The sequence below is a fragment of the Carcharhinus amblyrhynchos genome, chromosome 11, assembly GCF_965287045.1.
Source record: "Carcharhinus amblyrhynchos chromosome 11, sCarAmb.v2.hapA, whole genome shotgun sequence".
In the NCBI taxonomy this organism is placed as follows: domain Eukaryota; kingdom Metazoa; phylum Chordata; class Chondrichthyes; order Carcharhiniformes; family Carcharhinidae; genus Carcharhinus; species Carcharhinus amblyrhynchos.
Window position 1 is genome coordinate 19,447,502 of NC_137334.1, and position 17,844 is coordinate 19,465,345.

General features: G+C 43.6%; 1 protein-coding gene across 4 annotated transcripts in view; it reads left to right on the forward strand.

Moving 5' to 3' along the window:
* Positions 1-17,844, forward strand: part of nbeal1 (neurobeachin-like 1) — a 243,819-nt gene that overhangs the window by 34,769 nt on the left and 191,206 nt on the right. The gene's annotated exons all lie outside the window — the stretch shown is intronic.

The following is a 17,844-nucleotide window of genomic DNA, read 5'->3' on the forward strand; positions in this document are numbered from 1 at the left end:
CACCCAGATCCAAAGTTGTGCAGGTTAGATGGATTGGCCATGCTAAATTGCCCCTTAGTGTCAGGGGTACTAGCTAGGGTAAATGCATGGGGTAATGAAGATAGGACTTGGATGGGATTGTGGTCAGTGCAGACTCGATGGGCCAAATGACCTCTTCTGCATTGTAGGGATTCTGTGAAAATGAGGAAATGGATCTTGTTAATAAATGTGGAAGATAAGAAACAGGGAACCTTATTATTATTCAATTGATGAATTAGGAAGTTCGTTATGACTTTGTTGAAACTGAATCAAAGTTGACGATTGTTTGCAATATAGGTGTGAAAGATCCTTAGGCACTGTTTTGAAGTCGTGGAGTTATTACCAGTGTCCCGACCAATATTTATTCCTCAATTGACGTCATTATCCACATTGTTGCATGTGAGATCTTGCTGTGCAGCTGCCACATTTCCTACATCTATAACAGTGATTATGCTTCAAGAGCTCTGTCACTGGCTGTAAGATGTGTCTGACGGCTGTGAAAAACGCTGCATAAGTGTTAGCCTTCTAAATTTGGAGAAATGGCCAGATGGTGGTGTTCTTTTGAAATTAGATGACTAGCATTTCTGCCAGTGGTGTTGACTCTTCCTGCTATGTCAGAAAGCTGTGTTTTCATAGATGACTTGATCAGCATCACATGATCTGGCCAGCCACTCCAGTGCGGTCTGAGGGAACATGCTGCACTGACAGTAGCGACATCTTTTGATGGGACATAATACTGAGGCCCCATCTACCCCTGTTGGGTGAATGATTTTCAGAAGTGTAGGAGATGCTTTGGCCAACATTTCTTCTTCAGCCAGCGTGAGAACTGGGTGATCTGATCATGGTCATACTGCTGTTAGTGAAACCTTCCCAGAGTAAATTGGCTGTTGCATTTCTAACATAATGACAGTGATTACATTTTAAAAGTTCTTGATCGGCATAAAGCACTTCGGGACATCTGAGTCCATGAAAGGCAGTATATAAATGCAATTCTTTATTTGTAGCTCATCTTTGTGTAGTTGAGACTAATAGTGCTAATAGTATCTTCGCCGTAAAAATGGTTAGGTTCACAATTGATCTATTTTTCAGATGCACAGTACCGCCAAATAGTGCCTGCCACTTCTTTCTTTAATCAGTGTAATTTTCATGCCATTTTTAATTGATAACACTGCTTCATTTGAGTTGATAATGTGTACTCTCCATAAACGCAAGCCATCGAGATTGAATAAAAGACTAGTTTAATATCCAAGTTCAAATGACTCATGGCTTTGTGTCAGCTGACCCTTTAATTAAAGTTGCAGCCTTACTCACTCCTACATTTAAAGCTGCAGTGATTTTTATTACATCTGACTCTGGAGCGAAGCAGTGTGCTGCACCCCAGAGGGCTAGGCCTTGGCATCAGACACAGTGCAACCCTAAACCCCAGGCATCATGCAAATGTTTTCACTGCATAAACACACTTTCAGAGTATTTAACATTTGCTTACTGGGAGTGGAGCTTGATGCACTTTTGTAAGCAGGCATGTGCGGCCCTTTCTCTTGACATCAGGTACAATATGTCAGACCAGAAATGTAAACAAGGTGCTGCCTGATTTTCCACAGCTACCCTGAGGCTGGATGGAATTAGTTTTGAACCACTGGTTTATTCCAGTAGCTGTGTAATGGTTAAAACTGATTCTGGCAGGCGTCAGTGTGACTTCATTAGTTTAACATCGGGGACTGGCATTTTGTGACCTCATTTTCAGCTACACACAGCAGTGCAAGCTCGTTAACGTTTTTACCTGGCTCTTGCTTTGAGCTGCCTTCCAGGAGAGGTGAGGACCTGGGCTGCTTTGTGCCAGTTTATTTTTGGACCCCTTGCTTCAGTAACAGTGAAGCCTGTGCAGCTTGTCCTCCACTGGGAGCAAGGGTGGAATGTGCAAGCTGGAATCCGAAGGGAAGTGAATCTCTTTAGCTTTGGCACTGCGACTTGGCACTCTGACCCGTTCTGCTGCTACCATATTCTACTTCAATCTGTTCACTCATTTTGTCTAACTGGGAGAGAACAAGTGCCCCAATTCACTTGTTGCCTTTTGTGCTAGAGCTGTCCTGTGTGACATTTTGCATACGTTATTGAGTCACTGTAGTTTAATGCTGCACTTAGAATTGTAAAATCCTTATAGTGCAGAAGAAGGCCATTTGGCCCTTTGAGTCTGCACTGAAAACAATTCCACCCAGGCCCTATATCCGTAACCCTACATATTTACTCTGATAATCTCCCTGATGCTAAAGGGCAATTTAGCATAGCCAATACGAGGATGCAGTGGCACAGTGGAATTATCTCTAGATTAGCAAGACAGAGACCCATGGCAATACTCTGGGAACTTGGGTTTGAATCCCACCATGGCAGATGGCGAAGTTTGATTTCAATTAAAATTTGGAATTAAAAATCTACTGATGACCATGAAACTATTATGGATGGCATGGTGGTACAGTGGTTAGCATTGCTGCCTCACAGTGCCAGGGACCTGGGTTCAATTCCCGGCTTGGATCACTGTTTGTGCGGTCTGCATGTTCTCCGTGTGTCAGTGTGGGTTTTTGGGCGGCATGGTAGCGCAGTGGTTAGCACTGCTGCCTCACAGCGCCAGGGATCTGGGTTCAGTTCCAGCTTCGGGTCACTGTCTGTGTGGAGTCTGTACATTCTCCTTGTGTCTGTGTGGGTTTCCTCCGGGTGTTCCGGTTTCCTCCCACAGTCCAAAGATGTGCGGGTTAGGTTGATTGGCCATGCTAAAATTGTCCTTAGTGTCCTGAGATGCGTGGGTTAGTGGGTAAATATGTAGCGATGTGGGGGTAGGGCATGGGTGGGATTGTGGTCGGTGCAGACCCGATGGGCTGAATGGCCTCTTCTTGTACTATAGGGTTTCTATGATTTCTTCTTTGATTTCAGTCATCTAACGTGTACATCTTTGGACTGTGGGAGGAAAATGGAACACCCGGAAGAAACCCATGCAGACACGGGGAGAATGTGCAAACTCCACTCAATCACCCAAGGCTGAAATCAAACCCGGGACCCTGGCACTGTGAGGCAGCAGTGCTAACAGCTGTGCTGCCCCATCCCTCTTGCATGTGCATGCTGGGGGAATGGTTAGAAGAACAGGAATAAGCCTTTCCGCCTCTGTGCTTGTTTGGCCATTAATTTAGTTCACAGCTGACCTCTACCATAACTCCATCTCACCTACCCTAATTCCAAAGCCCCCAAAGCCTTTGCTTAACAAAATTCCAGAAATTTTCAACTGAGCCCCATCCGCAACAGCTTTGTGAGGGATTAATTGGCAATGTAAATGCTGCCTGATGTTACCAGCTTCTGTACTGCCACCATGACTGAAAGCAGCTAACTCAGCACAAGCCAGCTATTAGAGCTCAAACCTTCCTGATCGATATGGCTCAATGATGGACGTGTTCTGTTGAACAATTTGTTTACGTGACTGAGTTAATGTAAATGTGAATATCTGTACCTGTTTAAAAAGATGTGAAAAGTTGGCACTCTATTACACATCTGGAAGAACGAGGTGACATTTTCGGTACAATTGAGGTCCTGGGGATGAATTGACAGGATGGATGTAGAGAGGATGTGTCCCCTAGTGGGGGAGTTGAAGAGTAAGGAGTCTCCCATTTAATATGGGGCTGAGTCCTTAGTCAGAAGATGAAGGAAATTTGATATGTCCGCCAAGACTTTCATTAACTTTTACAGATGCACCATAGAAAGCATTCTTTCTGCTTGTATCACAGCTTAGTATGGCTCCTGCTCTGCTCAAGATTGCAAGGAGCTACAAAAGGTTGTGAATGTAGCCCAATCCATCACACAAACCATCCATTGACTCTGTCTACACTTCCCACTGCCTTGGCAAAGCAGCCAGCATAATTAAGAACCTCATGCACCCCGGACATTCTCTCTTCCACCTCCTTCCATCGGGAAAAAGATACAAAAGTCTGAGGTCACATACCAACCGACTTAAGAACTGCTTCTCCTCTGCTGCTGTCAGACTTTTGAATGGACTTACCTTGCATTAAATTGATCTTTCTCTATGCTCTAGCTATGGCTGTAACACTACATTCTGCACACTCTCATTTCCTTCTCAATGAATGGTATGCTTTGTCTGTACAGCGTGCAAGAAATGATACTTTTCACTGTAAATACATGTGACAATAATAAATCAAATCAAATGTTTTCTCTCACAAGGTTGAGAGTCTATTGAATTCTCTCCCCAGAGAGCAGAGGGGTGTTGGGTCATTGAATATATTTGTTAGATTTTTGAATCAATAAGGGAGTCAAGGGTTTAAGGGGGCGAGGAGTAGCAGCATGGTGGCACGGTTGTTTGCAATGCTGCCTCACAATGCCAGGGACCTGGGTTCAATTCCAGCCTCAGGTCACTGCCTGTGTGGAGATTGCACGTTCTCCTCGTGTCTGCGTGGGTTTCCTCTGGGTGCTCCGTTTTCCTCCCACCATCTGAAAGCTATGCAGATTAGGTGCATTGGCCATGCTAAATTTTCCCTCGGTGTACCCGAACAGGCGCCAGAGCGTGACAGTTGGGGGATTTTCATAGTTTGATTTGATTTATTATTGTCACGTGTTAATATACAGTGAAAAGTGTTGTTTCTTGCATGCTATTGCAGACAGAGCATACCATTCATAGAGAAAGAAAGGATAGAGTGCAGAATGTAGTGTCACAGTCATAGCTAGGGTGTAAGAGATTGAACTAGAGCGTTGTTAGAGAGTTTAAGAGTTCGGTTGAAGTTTTAGAAGCATAGAATGAGAATAAAAGATAGAATTAGAAGGAAGGCTTGGCACAGCTTGCAAGAAGTTGCCACATTCCAACACCATCTTGAAAAGAAAGTTTTTTTTTTCTCGCTCAGTGTATCCAAGCACACGCTGGAGCGTGGCGACTAGGGGATTTTCACAGTAACTTAATTACAGTGTTAGTGTAAACCTACTCGTGACGCTAAATAAATAAACTTTAAAAACTTTGCGGCCACATCAGACCTTACAAAGGCATAGCCATTGAGGGGCCAAATGGCCTACTCCAGCTTCGAGTTCTTGATTTATTTAAATTTACTCTGCTGTTTCTTTTTATCATCCCAGTGCCTTTTGGCTAAGGTCGAGTGTAGTATCGACATGCTGCGCTTGGTTGAAGTCATTAGGTTACATTTCAGCTCCATTTGAAGCAATTTTTAAAAGCGGAATCTTGGCCTTTTGGCTAAGAGGCAAATGAGATCAAGCCTTGGAGGAGGAGCTATGCCTACTCCAATCAGCTTGGATCGTGTAGATCAAGCCCAAGACAGGAAGTGAGAGCCCTGTCTTGTCAGCTTGGATCGGGAATGTCTCAACTTGTTGAGACTCTGAATTGGACTTGATTTGATTAAATTTGAATAAAAACCCAGTGCCCAGTTGAACACCAACACACACGCGCACACACACACACAATTCAATCAAAAAGTGAGATCACACATTGTTACCTCCTTTTTTCCATATGTGATGCCTCTTTTCAAGATGATTGGTGCTCACATACCATGAATTCCAACTTAATGCTGCAGCCTAGACACTTACAGATAGCATTTGTTCTGGATTGCAAGACCTGTTGTTGTGTTGCACGAGCGATTGGCTAACAATAAGTTGTAAATAAACTCTTGGAATTTATGGCATGTGCAAGTTTAAATTGGCCCCAAAATACAAGTTCTGCAAACAGGAAGTCATTGTTAATCTGGAATTTTGGAAGTCAGCAGTTTAGAGTTTAGATTAATTTTCTCCTCCTTGCAGTGAAATAAAGTCTTTATTTTTATTATTCTTAGTGGAACAAAAGAAGTTCTCTGAGCTTACTGTTGCCTTGTCTGAATTTTTCTCTCTATAATTCATAATAAAGAGCTTGAGAATGAAGATGTGAGCTGATGTCAGTGATTTACAAGTGGATTAATTTTTGCACAATGGATCAGGGACTCTCAATAACCTGGTTATATTGTAGAGAACTGATGGCCTACAGCATGGAAATAGTAAGATATTAACAAACTGTACCACTGTCTCCCTTTTTTTGTAATTAGGATTTTACAGGGGCACCTCTTTCCAGGTGCCTTTTAAAGTAAAATTAAAAGTAAAGTTTATCTATTAGTCACAAGCAGGCTTACATTCACGCTGCAATGAAGTTATAGTGAAAATCCCCTAATTGCCACACTCCGCCATCGGTTCGAGTGCACTGAGGGAGAATTTAGCATGGCCAATGCACCAAACCAGTGTGTCTTTTCGACAGTGGAAGGAAACTGGAGCACCAGGAGGAAATCCACCCAGACATGGGGAGAACATGCAAACTCCACACAGACAGTGACCCAACTGGGAATTGAATCTGGGCCCCTGGCACTGTGAAGGAGCAGTGCTAACCGTTGTGCCACTGTGCCGCCTCGAAAACTCCCAAAAGTTTTATTCCCAAAAGCCCATTGATTTTAAGTTTAACTCCTCCTATTTTTGATTCATTATCAGTAGCTGTTGAAGTATCTAAGAGGGATGATGTGTGTGTTGAGGTGAATTTTGTGTACTGGACTTTCAAAAGTTGTCAGTACCCCAAGGGTGGGTCTTAATGGCTTTTGGTATGTATTAGTGACATGGGTTTAGGTGTAGCAGTGTAATTTCAGCGTTTTCAGATGATATGAAATTTGGAAGTACAGTTAGCCACCAACGAGGAACATGTTGACAGACTTCAGAAGAGTGAAGGCCAGTAATGGGAAACCTGCGTCCCGAGGGGCCACATGCGGCCCATTCGAGTTCTGACTGCAGCCCCCACGAGACATTTTGTTGACCGTTGCCCAGGTGCAGGGTCGTCACATTCCGCTGTTTGCTGTCCGTGTAGTTTTTTCCCTGCCAGTCTGACTGAAGCGATCCTCATGTAAAGCGAGGGCGAATGAGGTGAGGTGCGTGCTGATTGCTCACAGCATTGACTGTGAGAGCCGTGCGTTCCCTCTGTGTCCAAAGCATCAATATTTCTTTTTACCATTTGAAGTTGATACAGATTCTGTGGATTCTTATTAATATATCATAGAATCCCTACAGTGCAGTAGGAGGCCATTCAGCCCATCGAGTCTTCACCGACCACACAATCCTACCCAGGTCCTATTCCCCACACCCTATTAACTCCCCTGACGCTAGGGGCAATTTAGCATGGCCAATCAATTTAACCCACACATCTTTCGGACTGTGAGAGGAAACTGGCTGGAGGAAACTCACACAGACACGGGGAGAACATGCAGACTCTGCACACGACTGTCACCTAAGGCTGGAATTGAACCTGGATCCCTGACGTTGTGAGGCAGCAGTGCTAACCACTGTGCCGATTAAACATTTCCCATCACTCGTTATGAAATATTTGGCATGTATTCAGTCTTATTCACAGGAACGTGTTAGTTTGCAGCCCATTGAGATGAAGGAGGGCCACTCATGTGGCCCATTCACTAGTCCAGGTTGCCCATCCCTGGCATAGGGAGACCAATGAAATGGGCAGCATATGAAGGATGAAATTGAAGATGGAGAAATGATGTGAAATGATGAAAGAATGAGAAGAAGCGACATAAACAAAATGGTACCATTTTAAAAGTGACGGAACGCTCTACACTTGCAGTCCGTAAGTGTTCGAAGATGGCAGATCAGATCAAGAAGTCTGAAAAAAGTACATGACGTCCTTAGCTTTTTATTTATAGACGCACAGAGCGCTGAAACAGAACTTTTGCTAAGCTTTTACACAAGTACTGATAGACCTCAACAGGAGCAATGTGTCCAATCCCGAGCGTCATGCTTTTGGAAGGATGCAGTGGGTGTAGAAGAGATTTATTAACGGGGTACCAAAGATGAGTTTGATTTAGTTTTTGATTTGATTTATTATTGTCACAGTGAAAAGTATTGTTTCTTGCACACTATGCAGAAAAAACATACTCTTCATAGAGAAGGAAAGGAGTGAGTGCAGAATTGATTTGATATATTGTCACATGTATTAGTATACAGTGAAAAGTATTGTTTCCTGCGTGCCATACAGACAAAGCATACCATTCATAGAGGAGGAAACGAGAGAGTGTAGAATGTAGTGTTACAATCATAGCTGGGATGTAGAGAAAGATTAACTTAATACGAAGTAGGGCCATTCAAAAGTCTGATGGCAGCAAGAAAGAAGCTGTTCTTGAGTTGGTTGGTACGTGACCTAAGATGTTTGTATCTGCTTCCTGATGGAAGAAGGTGGAAGAGAGAATTTCCAGGATGCGTGGAGTCCTTAATTATGCTAGCTGCTCCTCCTGAGTCAGCGGGAAATGTAGACAGAGTCGATGGATGGGATGAAGGACTTGAGCTGTTGTGGAGAGACTGGAAAAACTCAGCTGGCCCTGCTTTGAGTGGAAAATACGAAGAGATTTAATAAGAGATGTTCAAGGTCGTGAGCATATTGTATGGAATAAATGAAAAGGGTCTAGAGGCAGAAGAGAACTCATTGGCAAAAGAACTAGAAGTGACATGAGAGAACTTTTATTACACGGTGAGTAATGATCTGGATTGCAGTGCATGGAAGGATGGTGGAAGCTGATTCAGTGGTTATTGTCAAATGGGGACTTGATAAATACTTAAAAGGAAGTAAATTCTTAATGCTGTGAGAAAAGAGGGGGGAGTCAGACCAGTTGGGTAGCTCTACCAAAGAGCTGGCTTAGGTCAAATAGCCTCCTCCTGGGTTTCATTCCAGGATTTGGTGAAGTCCCAGAGAATTGTGATTTTCAGATGGAAAGTGGCTTTCCAAACTCTGCCACATGCTTTTATTCCTGTGGTTCGTTTGAATCTTTTTACATTATAGAAACCCTTTGTGTCTTTTCCAGTAGCTGATTAAGATTTATGCCTGCAGCATTATAGACTATTGTTACCTCATATTATTCATCTTCAGAACACTGGCTTAGACTTGGTAACACCCAGATCTAGAGACTCAGAAACAGAGAAAGCACTGCATTCCCTTCAGTCCACAGCCTTGTTCTCGTTGGCACAGTGGTTATCACTGCTGCCTCACAGGGCCAGGGACCTGGGTTCTATTCCTGGCTTGGGTCACTATCTGTGTGGAGTTTGCACATTCTCCCTGTGCCTTCTTGGGTTCCTCTGGGTGCTCCAGTTTCCTCCCACAGTTCAAAGATGTGCGGGTTGGTGCATTGGCCAAGGTAAATTGCCCCTTAGTGTAGGTTAGAGGGATTAGCAGGGTAAATGTATGGGCTGCGGGGATAGGACCTGGGTGGGATTGTTGTTGGTACAGATTCGATGGGCCGAATGGCTTCCATTTGCACTGGAGGATTTCTATGGTTGCTGCACCGTATGTTGAGCAGCTGGAGATCTCTACTGACAGTTGGACGCCAATTCGTCTTGAGTCACCTCCTTCTTTCACGACCAGTAGTAGCCCACTGCATGTCTCGATGGGTAGCTGATGTGACAGAAATTTGGCAGATGATGGGATGAAATTGGAATCTGTTTTCTTACTGCAGCGTTTCATAGAAAGTCCCACCAGTGTATGACTAGCATCCTTCCAAGACATCTGGTCCCACAAACATCCAGCTTCCTTTCTTGGCAGCTTTTCAGGTTCATAACTGAAGAAGAGTATGGAGAGTATGTTTGTGCTCCAGAACATAAACCTTGTTTTTGTGGAAAGCTTTTTACTGTTCCAAATCTTTGTCAATTGGTTGAAAGTGGAGGATGCTTTACCTAGTCTCACACTGAACTCTTTGTCTGTGGCTCCCTGGATACGAATGGAACTGATGTGGATATGCCGGCGTTGGACTGGGGTGAACACAGTAAAAAGTCTGACAACACCAGGTTTAAGTCCAACTGATTTATTTGATGGTAAACTTACTAGCTTTCGAGGTTACCCCCTTCGTCAGGTGAAGGGCCTAACCTCAAGCTAGTGAGTTTACTATCAAATAAATCAGTTGGACTTAAACCTGGTGTTGTCAGACTTTTTACTACGAATGGAACTGCCCAGGTAGGTGGCAACAGAAGACTGGGCTTGAACACAATTTGTCCGCAAGGCTGGCCAGACTGAATAATTTTTTTTCAGAACGCGGCAAGCAAAATCCTGGGATGATGACAGCCTTTAACCTGGGAAATTCGAAGAAACATATCCTAGGAACAAAAATTGTTACAGAGCTCAAGAAGAAGAGTGAGCGTGAAGAGTTACTAGCTCATCCCACAGTCAAATAACTAATCTGCTGTCTATGAGTAGTTAAAATTCAAATCAGCAAAGTGATGCCATCGTTTTATGCACTTATCTACTTTTCACCTATCTCCAGTTTTGCTTTCCAATACCATTTGGTCTTCATGGCTTTCAGAAGGGACTGTTGTCCATTCAAGGGAAGTAATATTTGAAATTATAGAATCCCTACAGTGCATAAGGAGGCCAGTCAGCCCATCGATCTGTTCTGACTGACAGAGCATCTTATCCAGGCCCTTTCCCCACCATATTCCCGTAACACCATGTGTTTATCTCGCTACTCCATCTAACTTACATATCTTTGGACACTAAGGGGCAATTTAGCTTGGCCAATCCACCTAACCTACACATCTTTGGAGTGTGGGAGGAAACTGGAGCACTTGGACGAAACCCATGCAGACACGGGGAGAATGTGCAGACTCCGCACAGACAGTGGCCCTAGGCTGGAATTGAACCCAGGTCTCTGGTGCTGTGAGGCAGCAGTGCTAACCACTGTGCCGCCTCTTGCTGAGGTAGACGTTCTGGGAATCTGAAAACTCCTGGTATCCAACTACCTGCTGTTCAAGTTTTGAGTTGAGTTGTTTCTCATGCTGTTTGATTTTTGGGAAGAGGGGAATGAGTACCACCACAACCAAGCTCAACCTTGTTCCCTGTCAGCACCTACGCACTGGCCACTGGTGTCAGTGTCTAATGGTGGCAGGCATTTCTAACCCAATGGTCCTGAGGTCTATTGTGCTAATCTGACACAAGTTGATCTATTGCGGGACCTGGTTCTGTTTTGCTCAGTAACGATGCAGGCTTGTACCCACTAGATTTCATGGAACCCACAGTTTTTAATGGGATTTATTTTTTGTTGTCTGGGTGTTTGTTTGGAGAGAAAGCAAGTTGTGATGGTTAAAAATCGATTAAATAGATGTTTAAAAGTTTATTTATTGATGTCACAAGTAGGTTTACATTAACACTGCAATGAAGTCACTGCACTGCATGAGGGGGCCCAGAATCCCTAGTTGCCACACACCGGTGTCTGTCCGGGCACACAGAGAAATTTGCACGGTCAGTGCACCTAACCAGCACGTCTTTCGGACTGTGGGAGGAAACCCATGCAGACACAGGGAAAATGTGCAAACTCCACACAGACAGTGACCCAAGCTGGGAATTGAACCCGGGTCCCAGGTGTTGTGACGCAGCAGTGCTAACCACTGTGCCACCGTGCTGCCCTGACATGATCCAATTCTGGAATGTAGACTCATTGTAATCCATGGTGGCCCAGGAAAGGTGTTTCGAATTTAATGGGGCAGATTATCATCCCATGGTGAGGAAGTCCTCCTGTCTCTTTGTAGTGTGCTACCGTGTGAAAGGCTGCAGCTGATTGGTCACAAGCCAATGATGTAAAATAAGTATATACAACTTCCCACCTGTCATACATGTAGAAGATCTTAGATATTGAAGTAACCTAGCAACTAAAAGTAAAATATTTGCGTTATGTGACTGTGGTTAATGGACTGGTTGCAAAAATCCAGGATCTAGTCTATCTTTGCCAGCCTCATTTACTGTAAATCTTTGTTCTGTCAGATGGACAGTTGTCTACACAGCCCTCATTCAGCCACTGCTTCGGAAGACTTGATAACCTGAAAAGGAGACATGCTGTCAAAGTTTTTCATCTTGTACTCATCACAAATTCTAGAATGTCACATTTCAAAGCAGCAATTTATATGCCAGGGCAAAAAGGTGCTGATTGATTGTAAAGTTGACCCTGGTCAAGGCGTTGCCATGGAAGATTCATCAGGAAACCCAATGACCCCCCCTATGTTTTTGTTTAATTTTTAAAAAAGTGGTTTGCTCGTGAATCTGTCCTGATGAGTGCCGATGAAAAGCTTTGACAGCATTTCTCTTTCTTCAGCAAATACCCAAGTGCAAATGACTATAATATACGGCTGTGTGTGAAGAAATTCTGTAAAGCAGGAGGTTAGTTCTTGAAGTTTATCTGTTGTATATTTGGATACAAGTCCAGTTGAATAACTGGATGTCTTTTGAAAAAAAACAGCCTCTTCAGGTGCTTTATTCCAGAATAAACCTGGTAGTCTGTGGTGTTCTCCATTGCCAGGCAAATGTGATTGATATAGGAACAGAAAATGCTTTAGAAAACTCAGCAGCATCTGTGGAGAGAGAAATGTAATTACTTAATGTTTCATGTCCTTATGACTCTTCTTTCTGGCATTTTCTCTTTTATTTCAAATAAATGCAAATGTGCTTTTCTCTGACTTATAAAATTAGAGGATATCACGGTAGCATTTCATAATGCAACACATTGTAAAACAAAAGAACAAAAATATGGTTCTGTAGCAATATAGGGCAGCATAGTGATTAGCGCTGCTGCCTCACAGCTCCAGGGACCTGGGTTCGATTCCCGCTTCAATGACTCTGTGTGGAGTTTGTACATTCTCTCCATGTCTGTGTGGGTTTCCTTCATGTGCTCTAGTTTCTTCCCACGGTTCAAAGATGTGTGGATTAGGTTGACTGGCCATGCAGTGTCCTGGTATGTCTAGGTTAGATGATTAGCGGGGTAAATATGTGGGCTTGTGGGTTCAGGGCTTAAGGTGGGATTGTTGTTGGTGCAGAGTCAATGGGCTGAATGGCCACTTTCTGCACTGTAGGGTTTCTATGATTCTATGATTTCTATGATTGTATTTCTTAAAAGGTTTCCAGTATCTACAGTATTTTGCTTTTGTTTCTTTGCAACTGATAGTTGAACATGAATTTGGCCATACCAGATTCTGTCCGTCCAAATACTCGGGAAGATAATCGAAGCATTCCTTAAATAATTAACTAGTGAGCTGTTGTGAAAGTTTCACTCCTTTGATGGGAATGAATGAAAGAAAAATAACACACCAGACAGCCTGACGTTGGCCCATGGTGTTGCTAAATTAGCTCAGGAGATTGCTGCTGAAAGATCATTTATGACCCACTAATAATTACAGTGAATCCAAAGGACAAACCATTTTATTTGCAAAGCTTCCTGTCCCTGTGGTTTGAAATAGGGTCAGTCATCTGCTTAGAGGAAGTGAGAAGTTGAAGCTCTTTGATTTCTGTCACTATCATGTCCAAGCAGTACTGTGCTGTCCTGTGTCCCAGTTGAGACAGTCAGTGGACCCATAGGTCCCTGAGAACCTTTTTCAAGGCAACAATCTTCATGTTACAATAGATGCTTGATGTATATCAGTTGTAAAGGAGAGGTTGATTGTCTCTAACGCCTAACCACTCGAAAAGGAGTATCTCACTTTATAATCTGTTAAATGTGTGAGAAACAGTACGAGCTGCTCTTCAGCAACTTACAGTGGTTAAATCAAACAACTCAAGTCTCTCTCTGTAAAATCAATACATAACACTTTAATTATCAAACTAACAATGAACAGGCTAACTAAACTATTAACAAACCTTGGAAAAGGGTTGTGAATCCGTGGAATTCGTTACCCCAAACTGCGTTGAGTAAATTTAAAGAAGATATATTCAGATTTTTAGTTGGTAATGCATTGAAGGGTTATGTGGGGAAAGCAGGAAAATGGGAATGAGGAGCATATCAGCCATGATTGAATGGCGGCGGAGTGGACTCGATGGACCGAATGGCCTAATTCTGCTCCTGTAACTTATCTTACAATCTGAATAAAACACTATTCTAATGGAATGCTGTTTAGATCGATACAGTTCCCACTTAGTAACAAAAAAATAGAATTTTAGTCACACTCAAAATTTCTACCAGGTTTGTCATCCTCCGGAATCTTCTGTCTTTCTTCTTCTGTTTAGAATCTCTGGCTTCTTTTGGCACTTTTGCTGTTCGGATGAAGCTTTGAGTTCAAAGCTATTAGCTGTGGCAGAGAGCAATTGCTGTATCTCTCTGGAGTTGAGAGCTGTCTGTCTCTCTCTTTCTCTTAAGCTGTGAGCTGTGGCAGGTGCTCTTCAGTTTGTGCTACTGCCACCCTACCCCCCCCCAACCCCGCCATCTCTTATACCCCTGATGACATGCCAATATTCCCACAATAGGATTGGTTCTCAGGTTACCAAAACATCAAATTTAAATCTAATAGGCTGATGTTATCCAAATGCCTAATTTAAATTGATTCGGCAAAATTCAAAAACAGCCTGTTGTCTTGACAACACTACTGCCTGACCTCTTGATACGGTGTTTCAGTCTGTATACTGCATATGCACCAGCATCTTTTTTTAAAGTCTAAGTACAGAAAAAGCACCACCTTGTAAAGGAACCATACAATGCTTTCGCCTCTTAGCAGTTTCAATTTTTATTAATTTTTACAAACACCAAATTCTAATATTCTACTCAACTTTGCAACATTTTCAATTATAAAAAAGTCTGATAGTGGTATTTAGCATCGTTAAATAACTACAAGAGCCTGGGTGGGTTGCTGTTTTGGAGAGTCAGTGTAGACTAGATGGGCCAAATGGTCGCCTCCTGCACTGTAGAGATTCTGTGGATTCCATTGTTTCCAAACTCCCTGTTTGGTCAAATGGATGTGAAGCAATGACCCACGCACCCTGGACGTTCTCTCTTCCAGCTTCTTCTGTCGGAAGAAAAATACGAAAGTCTGAGGTCACTTACCAACTGACTCAAGAGCAGCTTCTTCCCTGCTGCTGTCAGACTTTTGAATGGACCTACCTCGCATTAAGTTGATCTTTCTCTACATCCTAGCTATGAATGTAACACTACATTCTGCACTCTCTCCTTTCCTTCTCCCCTATGTACTCCACGAACAGTATGTTTTGTTTATATAGCGTGCAAGAAACAATACTTTTCACTGTATCTCAATACTTGTGACAATAAATCAAATGAAAAAAATCTGTATAGTACATCAATTGTGGCACCTGTGTTTAAGGAAACTGTGTTCTTTTAAATTGTGATTTGTCTTTGCCAGCTGCATGTGCATGAATCATTTTGCTAGCTGAGGCTGGTTTCTTCTTCAGACTGTTGATATGGATGGTTCCTGTCCCCCATACCAAACCTAGTATTGGCTCCAGTTGTTCTCCAGGAGCCCAGGTGCTATTTATGCAACCTCAAGGTGTCTTTTAGAGAGGATCTGACTGAAAGCCAAACAGCGGTGTTGATACAGGAAGAATCACTCCGGCCTTGTCAAATGATCACATTTCAAAAACATTCTTTCTAATGACGTGGGCATCAGTAGCAAGTCTTGACATTCATTCCCTATCCTACCTGTGGTGAGCCTTCTTGAACCGCTCCAAGCTGTGTGATGAAGGTACTCCTTACAGCACTTTTGCAGGGGCTTTGCGGGATTTTGACCCGGTGGTGATGAGGAGTGGCATTATGTCTATGTTCGGGTGGATTTGGATATATGCTAAAATTGATAACTTTCAGTGGCATACTGTGGTATACACAGTAAGAAGTCTGACAACACCAGGTTTAAGTCCAACCGATTTATTTGATAGTAAACTCGCAAGCTTTTGGGGTTTGCCCCTTCGTCAGGCGAATGGAGAGTTTTCGCCTGACGAAGGGGCAAACCCCGAAAGCTTGCAAGTTTACTATCAAATAAATCGGTTGGACTTAAACCTGGTGTTGTCAGACTTCTTATTGTATTTACCCCAGTCCAACGCCGGCATCTCCACATCATACTGTGGTATAACACGGTCAATATCATTGTTGATTATGCTCAAGTTGTTTGTGGTTTGTTTGATTGAGGATTGAGTTGAGGAGGAACTTCTTCACCCAAAGGGTTGTGAATCTGTGGAATTCCTTGCCCAATGAAGCAGTGGAGGCTACCTCATTGAATGCTTTTAAGGCAAGGATAGATAGATTTTTGAACAGTAAAGGAATTAAGGTTTAAGGCAAGAGGGCGGGTAAGTGGAGCTGAGCCCAAGAAAAGATCAGTCATGATCTTATTGAATGGCGGAGCAAGTTCAAGGGGCCAAATGGCCTCCTTCTGCTCCTAGTTGTTATGTCCTTATGTGGTAATAGTTTCAACAGCAGAAGCTGTTAATGTGCTGATAACAGATTGAGGATGAGTAAAGAAGTAAAACCAGTTGTTAGAACACTTAGCTGGTAGCTAAGAGTAGTGGGCGAGAAGAGGATTGGGACAAGTTTAAATGTCAACAAAGATTGACAAAGAAGTTGATAAAGAAGGGTAGGAGAAATTATGAAGCTGGGCTCGCGCTTAATATAAAGAAGGATAGCAAGAGTTTTTATAAATATATAGAAAGGAAGAGGCTGGCTAGGGTGAACGTTGGACCCTTAGAGGATGAGAGGGGGGACTTAGTGGTAGGGGATGGGGAAATGGCTGAGGTCTTGAATAACTTTTTTGTTTCGGTCTTCACAGAGGAAGACGTGAATAATTTGCCAGGTGTTAGCGATGGAGAGGTGGTAGGACTGGAGGGTCTCAATGACATGATTGTTACTAGAGAGGCGGTGCTCGACAGGCTGGAGGGACTGATTGTGGACAAGTCCCCAGGACCGGATGGAATGCATCCGAGGGTTCTGAAAGAAATGGCAGAGGTGATAGTGGATGCCTTGGTGGTTATTTTCCAAACGTCGCTGGATTCCGGGGAAGTGCCAGAAGATTGGAAAACGGCTAATGTTACGCCGTTGTTTAAGAAGGGTGGCAGGCAAAAGGCAGGGAATTGTAGGCCGGTTAGTTTAATGTCTGTTGTAGGTAAAATGTTAGAATCCGTCATCAAGGAGGAAATAGCGAGGCATCTTGAGAGGAATTGCTTGATAGAGCAGATGCAGCACAGTTTCGTTAAGGGGAAGTCGTGTCTGACAAATTTACTGGCGTTCTATGAGGATGTGTCTAAGGCGGTGGATAGTGGAGAGCCGGTGGATGTGGTCTTTCTTGATTTTCAGAAGGCTTTTGACAAGGTACCTCACAAGAGGTTATTGCAGAAGGTAAGGGGGCATGGAGTTGGGGGTAGGGTGTTAGCGTGGATAGAGGATTGGTTGTCAAATAGGAGGCAGAGAATGAGGGTTAATGGGTGCTATTCGGATTGGCGGTTGGTGACTAGTGGAGTGCCCCAGGGGTCGGTGCTGGGGCCTCAGCTATTTACCATTTATATAGATGATCTGGATGAGGGAACTGAGTGTATGGTGTCGAAATTTGCTGATGACACCAAGATTGGTGGAACGGTAAATTGTGCGGAGGGTGTGGAGAGTCTGCAGAAGGATCTAGATAGGCTGGGCAAATGGGCCAGGAAATGGCAAATGGAATTTAATGTTGGCAAGTGTGAGATGGTCCACTTTGGTAGGAAGGACTATTACTTACGTGGCGAAAAACTGCAGCAGGCGACGGTGCAGAGGGACCTCGGGGTCCTTGTGCATGAGTCACAAAAACCCAGCCTGCAGGTGCAGCAGGTGGTCAGGAAGGCGAATGGGACGCTGGCCTTCATAGCGAGGGGGATTGAATATAAAAGTAGGGAGGTCTTGCTGCAGCTGTGTAGGGCATTGGTGAGGCTGCAGCTGGAGTACTGTGTGCAGTTTTGGTCGCCGCACTTACGCAAGGATATTTTGGCCTTGGAGGGAGTGCAGAGGAGGTTTACTAGGCTGATACCGGAGTTAAGGGGCTTGAGCTATGAGG